This window comes from Corvus cornix, chromosome 4 (assembly GCF_000738735.6).
Source record: "Corvus cornix cornix isolate S_Up_H32 chromosome 4, ASM73873v5, whole genome shotgun sequence".
Classification (NCBI taxonomy): domain Eukaryota; kingdom Metazoa; phylum Chordata; class Aves; order Passeriformes; family Corvidae; genus Corvus; species Corvus cornix.
The window spans coordinates 65,192,631-65,201,382 of NC_046334.1; positions in this window are offsets into that span (position 1 = coordinate 65,192,631).

The window sequence follows — 8,752 nt, forward strand, 5'->3', positions numbered from 1 at the left end:
TGTTCCACATGCCTGTGCTGGGGTGGTGCCAGACATAGTCTGAAGTTTTTCTTTTCTGTGTCAGGTTGACCTTATCAAATAGTCAGGAAGGGAATTCTGTTCCAGGTCAGCTGCTCTTGTAGAATGCGTGGGACAAAAGCTTTGGGAGAGGCTGAGATGCACGCTTCATTTGTTATTTCATAGGGTACTTGCTCTCTGAGATTTCCTGGTGCCCAGACCCTGATGCACTCCACATTAACAGGGGTGTGCCAGTTCGCCTGCGTGCTGAGACTGGCCTGGGCAGAATCAGACCTGTCTGTTTCCAGCAATCTGTGCCACTGGACACTTTGGAGAGGCTTAGCTGATACAAGGGTGTAGGGGATGTAATGTTTAAGATGTTGCCCTAGTGCTAACCCTTAAGACTAATGATGGACTAAACACTGACCTCTTCCAGACCTGGACAAACCCGTGTCAGGTGCTGCCCTATATTCTGGGTGCCTTTAGACAGAGCTTGAGCATCTCGGGCTCCACTCCTCTCCCTGCCATGCAGGTGTGTGTGTACAGGCTCTCCTGAGAGCAGGAAAGGGAAAATGAGGCAAGAAGCAAAACCCAATTGTTCTAAAGTAGATGAGGTGACTTTATTTCCAGAACCTGCTGTGTTTCAAGACACTTGCATTGTACCAAGTGTACTGGAATTGCTTGAGGCCAGGTTGGATGGGGCTTGGAGCAACTTGGTCTAGTGGAAGGTGTTCCTGCCCATGGCAGGGGAGTTGGAACTGGATGATCTTTAAGGTGCCTTCCAACTGAAAATGTTCTGGGATTCTGGGACCTTTTCCTGAGGTCACAGGAAATTGGGGAGGTTCCTTATTTGGCTCTCAGAATGTGGTTCCTGTGTGGCATTTGGTATTAAAATATACTTGTTCCTTCCTGGTAGAAATTTAATGGAAACAGAAAAGCAATTGGTTTCTCTGAATGGTTGATTGAACTCCTCACTAGCATGTAAGCTTGGCTCTAGTGCCTGCCCCATCATTTTGTGTCACTGAAGTCCATAGTCTCCTTTTTCCTTTTCATCTTTCAATAAAAATTGGGGGTTTTTTCTTGGCTGTTTCCTCACATAGGAGAGTCAGCAAGGTAAGCTGATCTTGTGCTAAAATTTTGTGATTATCTGCATTGAGCCAGAGCTGCTGGTTGGGGGTACCCAAGCTGTGCCTCAGTGGAAGGTGTTTCCTCCTTCCCTGCCCCAAATGCTGCAGGCACAGACAGCAGAGGCAATGCCCCCTGCACTTGTTCTGCCTAAAGCACCCAGCTGGGTTTGACCTCCATCCTCAGAACTGACTTACCCAAGACACACTGGTCCATTTTGGAGGGTTTTTTTACATTTTAAGACCACCTTTTTAACTGATGGGGGGAATAAATAAGAATTAAATGTTCTGTGCTGCTTGTGAGAAAATAAACTTCTAGCCTCTGTATATTATTATGGTTGGATAAACCATCAGATCCCTGCTGCAGTACAACACCTTTCCTTTGGCTAGCTGTACTTTTTTATTATTATTATTATTCCTTCTAAATCAGGCACAGAAGAAACACATTTTTAAAAAGAAGAGGTGTTAGGTTTTTGTTTCAAAGTGACTGTAATAACTCTTAACTTTTATTTTTTACTTAAATTCCTCCAGCTCCCTTTTGTGGGTTTCGTTATTCCACCTCCACAGCACCCACCGTTGCCGAAGGTTTCTGCTGGTGCGGTTTGGGTTTTGGGTGAGTGCTCCTGGTCCCCCTGCCCAGCGCTGCGGTGCCACCGCGTGGCCGTTCGCTCCCGAGCAGGTTTCGCTGTCCAGAGCACAAACCCTGCGTGTTCCTCCAGGAACGCTGGCGGTGCTTTTTTTCTTCTCACCTGTGTAGGAGCGTCTTGGCCCCCTCTTGGGCGAAAGGGCTGTTGGCTGCTTGTTAGACATGTATTTCTAAAGCCTGGACACCCGGCCTGTTGTATGAGAGTCAGTGGATATACCTTGGAATAGCCCTGCATCTGAAAGAGGGGTCTGGATTTGCTGTTGCTTCCCAACACAGCCCATGGGGTGGTGCATCACAGAGGGTTCAGGAGTGCTGCTTCTTTTTGTCCGGAGAGGAGCAAGTGATACCTGCGGGCTGGTCCCTCTTCTATACACAGCCAGGTTTGGGTATGAATCACAACCTGTATTGCTTGAAGAAAAGACTTTTCCAAGAAAAAGCCCCTGTCAGAATCCAGCTTGCAGTTTGCCTGAATATGTTGCTCTTTCCCAGCAGCAGCTCAGCCCAGCCCCCAGTTTCTAGGCCAGCAGCAGGGTGTGGGTCGGCAACACTGCCAAAGGACCACAGTCCTCTCAAATAGCTGGGTACAGCACACCAAGGACCATCGTCCCAAGAGTCATGGGAACAGGATAGCTTTGCAGTACCTTGCCTGCCTTAGAGCATGACAGTCATTTGCCACTCCAACAGGTGTCTGTTAAGCCTAGGACACCAACAGTGATGGAAAGAGCCTAAGAACACAAGGATAAAGTGATCTGAGTCCAGAGGAGGACCAGTAAGATCCTCAGAGGCCTGGAGCATCTCTGCTATGAGGACAGGCTGAGAGAATTGGGGTTGTTTAGCCTGGAGAAGAGAAGGCCCCAGGGAGACTTTACAGCACTTTCTGGTACCTCAAGTGGCTGTAAGAGAGCTGGAGAGGGACACAAGTACACAGGGTGATAGGACAAGGGGGAATGGCTTTAAACTGAAAGGGGGGCAGGGTTAGATTAGTTACTAGGGAAAACTTAACTGTGAGGGTGGTGAGGCACTGGAAGTGGTTGACCAGAGAAGCTGTGGCTGCCCCATCCCTGGAAGTGTTCAAGGTCAGGTTGGATGAGTCTTGGAGCAACATTGTCTAGTGGAAGGTGTCCCTATCAGGGACGGAACAGGGGGTGTTGAAATGAGATGATCTTTAGGGATACCTTTCAAGCCAAACCACTCTGCTCTCCTCTGCTGGTAGTTAATACCTTCCTGACCTTAGAGTCACCTGGTGACCTACCCTTTTCAGGCTGATGGATGTGTCAATCTGCTGTCAGCTCAAGCCTTCTTCTCCTTTGCATTATCCCTGCTGCAGGTGGGACCTCACCTGGGGATGTTCACACCCACAGCACTTACTGTCACATCCCAGCTGACAAAAGCTGAGGCAGTGGCAGGTCACACGGGACACTGCAAAGAGGGCTGGTGTTTGAGAGAGCCTTCCTGCTCAGTGTTTCTTATTAAGCAGGTAGCTCTCCTTGTTAAACAGACAGATCACTTGGACATCTAACACCCAGGTGACTTGCAGACAGTTAATGCAGAGCCCTGTGGTGGCCCTTGGGTTTGTAAACCTGGGAAGCTCAGAAATCTAAGTCTGCCCTCAGCAGGTGAAACCTCTAATGGCACATCCTCTGCTTGCTCAGCTTGGATAGATCTGGGCAGCCTTGGACAAGAGCTGTCCTCCCCAGGCTTGGCAAGGCCTGGGAGCTGGTGCAAACTGCTGGAGTGTTTGAACAGGATGCCACGTTCTTGGGAGAAATGCCACTGTTCCTGCCTCTGCCCTGTAAGCTCTGAGGGTGGAGGGCCACTGTCTGGTTTATTTGGGGACACGAGGTCTGCCAGCTGTGGAAGAACAACAGAACTGACAAGAAGAGGGCCCTGCCCCAGCCTAGGACATTGCTTTTAATAAAAAATGACACTGCTTTTTATTCTCTATCAAAAGCATTTCATCTCAATGGAGACAGGCCCAGGCAGGTCAGGAGTTTATGAATTTGTCTGTTTGTACTTTTCTGCCCTGAAGTGGCATTAGACTTTCCCTGTCAAAAGTGTATTTCCAGCTTGCCCAGTTGCTAAAACAGTTGAGAGGAAAAGCTGCCTGTCTCATCTCTCACCTGGGCTCTGGTAGCTCATCCAGAAAGGGGGCTCTAAGGGGACAGTTTCTCTTTCTCTTCCATGTGTTAGGCTGAAACTTGCAATGGAAGTGCTGCCCCATCCAGTTCTGAACTGCTTTTCCAGTGTGTACATGTGTGCAGTAGCTGCTCAGCAAATGTGTGACTTGGTTCTGGGACTGGGGAGTGTGGGAAAGCTCCCCACTAACCAGGGCTGCAGCTTGTGCGATGGAGGGGCCTGATCTCCTGCCAGCTCCTGTAGCAGGATAAATCTCACTGGGTAGCTGCTGGCAGTGTTTTACCAGTGCACAGAGCTGCTCCATCCTGCAAATGCTGCTTCTGCAGAAGTTGTCCCTCACTGCAGAGCCTCAGCCCACTGCAGAGTGGATGGCCCTGCACAGGTCTGGGTGGAACAGGTTCTTTACACAGACTGAGATCAAATATCCTGTGCAGAGACTTGTAAAACCTGTAAAGCCAAGCTGAGCAATGTCATGTTGAGAGCTCTCCTGCCTGCAGGGAAGGGGCAGCCCTCTACCCACCCCTGCCTTGCCCAGAGCCACTGGGCAGCGTCTCTCTGAGGGGCTGCCAGGGCCGAGTCCTTGAGCCTGATGTTGTGCTTGTAATCACTTTGGCAGTGATCAGTTCATGTTAAGGTTCTACCTGACAGTGTTGGAAGCCAGCTGGTCACTGCCTGACCTGTACCTACCCAAACTGGTGATGCCAGAGTGCAGGAGGCTGCCCTGTCTCTGCAGCTACCATGAAGCAGGGTAGTTAGGCAGACTGTCACTGCCAGAGATAGGAGGACAAGAAAGGGTCCCTAGTCCCAAACTGACCCGCCTGGGCCACTATGAGGAAAGCCTGAGGGTTGGTGTTAGAGCAGGCTAGTTTTGGCTCATCATGTTGGGTCCTGCTGAGGATCCTGGAGTGCAAAGGACACGAGCAGTGTATGACAGTGCCTGGTCTCAGTGCAGCTGTGGGGCCTGCATGTGGAGCATTCACAATCCTGTATGAGTAGCCCTCTGTGCCCAAATTTTGGGAAAAGACGTGACATGTGAGATGTGGCATTCAGCTGAATGCTAAAGGAAATCCTCTCACAGTGGGGGCTTGGCAATGCTGATTACTAAACAGTGGGGGCAGAGGGAAAGGGGGGATCTCTCAAAGCAGGGCTGCAAGGTGAAGAGAACATGGGGCCATCTGTGTCCTCAGGTGGCCAGCAAGCAGTACAGACACTGCAACACATGGAAAATGGGGTGGGGCCTCGTTAAACTCAATGCCCTCACCTCAAAATCATCAGCATTGGGATCCTTGACCTTAATCCTGATAACAACTTGATGCATCAAGTTGGACACCTTGAGGACAACAGGGGCGGGAGGGGGAGTGAAATGCTGGTTGGGAAGGCTCTGTGTTCACCAGAGGCTCCATTCTGGTTACAGCATGGTTGGCCCCAGCTAAAATGGGGACTCTTCTGGGGTTGTTTTTCTTGTTTCTCTTCTTTCAGGAAATCTTGTGTGTCTAAAAAATGAAATCCTCTCACTTGCTGAGGTCACAGGGGCTGGCCCGTAGCCAGGCCTAGTTCCCGTGCTGGCCTGCCCGTTCCTCGCCAGGACCCCATCACTTCCTCCAGAACGCGCTCTCACACGGATTTCTGCATTGCTGTGAGGAGGGGTCTGCTCATCTGGGTGCCTGGTGCATGCTCTGCTCTGAGGAGGCCGTTCCGTCTTAAGACCTGTTGCAGTCTCCGAATATAAACCCCCCTTTGTTGGGGAGAAGTTGACTTGACTGAGCCGCATGATCAGAGTCAGGTGACAAAACTGGGCACAAAAGCGGAGGAGAATGAGCAGCTGGGTGAGGGCGTTAGCTGCTGATCTTGCCATTTGACAGGCTGTGTTACTCCTCAGGGAAAAATGAGTGCCTGGCCCTGTCCTCTGCTGTGGAGCTTAACCATGGTGTGTCTAACAGGTAAGTCCTCCCGAGACAGGGTTTCTCTTCCCTGCCTGGGCACGGGGTGGGTAAAGCCATAATGGGATTGTGGGGGCCCTGGGCCTCACCGCCGGGGGGTGCGGCAGTGGGCAGGGCTGGGGGGAAGGCAGGAAGGAAATGAGTGTTGAAAGACAGGCAGTGTTGGAAGTGAGATGTGTACAGTAAATGCAAAAGTTTGCTTTTACAAGAAAAAAGAAAAGAAGAAATAGAGCTGTATTACTCTGCATATTGAGGATTTGCAGAGGCTTTAGCTTAAACCCCAAGGAACAGGATGCCTGCTGGTAGGTTGGGAAAGATCAGCTCTGTAGCCTTCCCTGACATCCTCAAGGCTCTTGTTCATACCAAGGTGTCACATGCAAAATAACACATCCTTCAAGTTTCCCTGGAGATAGTTTGGGTGATTCACAGTGCTCCTTAAAAAAAAAAAAAAAAAAGAAAAAAAAAAAAAGAGGCTCTAGAAAGCAAAATCACTGTTCCATGATATAGGCAGTGAAAGTGCAGGAGAGAAAATGGTTTGTCTGGTGAAGCTGATGTTGTTTGAGTATTGGTTTTTCACACCTGTGACTGACTGTAACTGGTAAAATACACAAACACTTTACTAGGTGGTCAAAACTATTTTTTTTCAGTTGCTGACTTCTTTTTTTTCTCCAGAAATTGCTTAAATTATTAAGAAGTACTGGCTACCAAAGGTTATTGATGGCTACTGAAGTTTTGCAAACAACTCTACTATTTTAGTAGCATGTTATGGAAAACTACTTTCCATTTTAAAAAATTCCTCTTAACAGCACCATTATTTGACATTAAAACAACCAACCAATGAAACCTGTTCAACTAAAAAAACCCCCAAAACAACAAAATGCATCCAGCTGTGGGCAGTCCAAGGTGTTGAAACCTCTGCGGTGTCTCTGGCTGGCAGAGCTGAGCTGTTGGGGACAGGAGGGAGTTGTGGGAGGTCAGACTTTGTTCTCAGAGGTCTTTCTGAGAGGTTTTCCCAGGAGAATTTTACAGTGCCCTTGACTTACTGCTGGTGTTTACCTAAAGATTACTTTGATGGATCTCAGGACTGACTCAGTTTGTTGCCAGAGGCGAGGAAAGAGCAGCAGATTGGCTTCAGTCCTTAAGGCAGGGGAGTCAGATGAGGGGAATTGTGCATCTTGGTTCTGGGTGGAGGCATGGCCACAGTAGTGGTGTCCTATGTGGGCACTGTGGAGCTGCTTTCCCTGCCTTGGACCAATGCTGGCACCTCTGTCCCTTGGATTTGAGCCTGGGGCAAACCAGCATGTTACAAAATGATCACTATTAGGTTTGGTGTCTCTGTTTTAGGGCTACAGCAAGGAATTGAGATTTAGCTCAGTTGGTCAGAACACAGTGCTAATAATGCCAAGGTTGTGGGTTTGATCCACATATGGGCCATTCACTTAAGAGCTGGAGTCTGTGATCGTCTGGGTCCCTTCAACTTGGACTATTCTGTAAATTCTGTAAAATGTGGATAGTGGCCCAGATGGCTGGGTGCTCATCTGCTTTACTCAGTAGTTACACCTAGATGGGTTTTGGCCCTTGGTGAGGCACAAAGCAGGCAGTGAACATCAGAAGAGAGCACTCCAGCAAACTGTCTCCATGTGATCACAACCTTATAAAGACTCTTATCCACTGTTCTGATCCTGGTGCAGAACTTGAACTGGAGCTGCCATCAGCTTGGTCTGCATGTTGATGTTCATCCCATGTACTGCTGGGCACTGGCACCCACAATGCCTGGCCTTGCATGGTGGGGACAAAATTGGAGAGAAATTAAAGGCTGGGGGCGAAGCAGGGCTGGGGAAAAGGGATGTGGGTCTGACACCTGACAGCTTGTGCTGTCACCCCTCTTGTCACCCTGCCCGTGTCCTTCCTCACCTGCCTCCTGCTGTCGGGCGTCAGCTGCACTCTTTGACCTCCTTGAAACCCATAAACCAGTTTCTTAGGACTCCTTTTGCTTTCCATGCCACTGGTCATGCATTACCAGGGGGGTTAGCAGGTGTGTGCTGCTTGGGAGAGCATTTACACCCCAAAGTATCAGCTCCAGTTGCCTACAGGTGCTGTATAAGGTTGGGTGTTTTCAGAAGTTGCAGTAAGTGTTGAGTAAATCCCTGGCCTGAGTTCCTGAACCCAGCTGGTGACACAGCTGATGTGGCAGGAGCTGCCTATTTTGGTTTTGCTTTTCTTCCTTTGCTTAGTACCACACTGCTAAATTAACAATAACCTGCTGCTTTCCATGCTTAGTTCCATGGGTCTCTCCTCTGTTAGAAACTGGAGGACATTCCCCATGCCTATGCCAAGGGATGACTTCCATCAGCACATGATGTTCCAGTCCACCATGTGTCACAGCAAAACAACTTGAGTTGCAGTAATACTTCCTTTCTCTATGGATTTCAGCAATCCTCACTCTGAGGAGGGATTTCAGAATTAAAGGAAGTCTTGGCCTGCAGGTTCCCTTCTGGTTACTGGATGTACCACCAGAATAGCTTAAAAAAATCCTGAGCCCCTGACTTTTCTTGGCTGATCTGTTTAAGGGAGATAGGATAAAGCAGTCAGCTACTTGACAAGCATCTTAAATCAGATTGTCATGAGATCTGAGGCCACTAATTATGTTTTTTCTTCTCCTAGGTATTGCTTTAGGTCAGACAACCAGCACTGAAGCTGCCATTTCATCAACTCTAGCACCTCCCAGTGCAACCAGCACTGGGGTTCCCATTTTATCAACCCCAGCACCTCCCAGTGCAACCAGCACTGAGGTCCCCATTGCATCCACCCCAGCACCTCCCAGTGCAACCAGCACTGAGGTCGCCATTGCATCCACCCCAGCACCTCCCAGTGCAACCACTGCTGTGGCCTCTGCTCCCCCAGCGGCT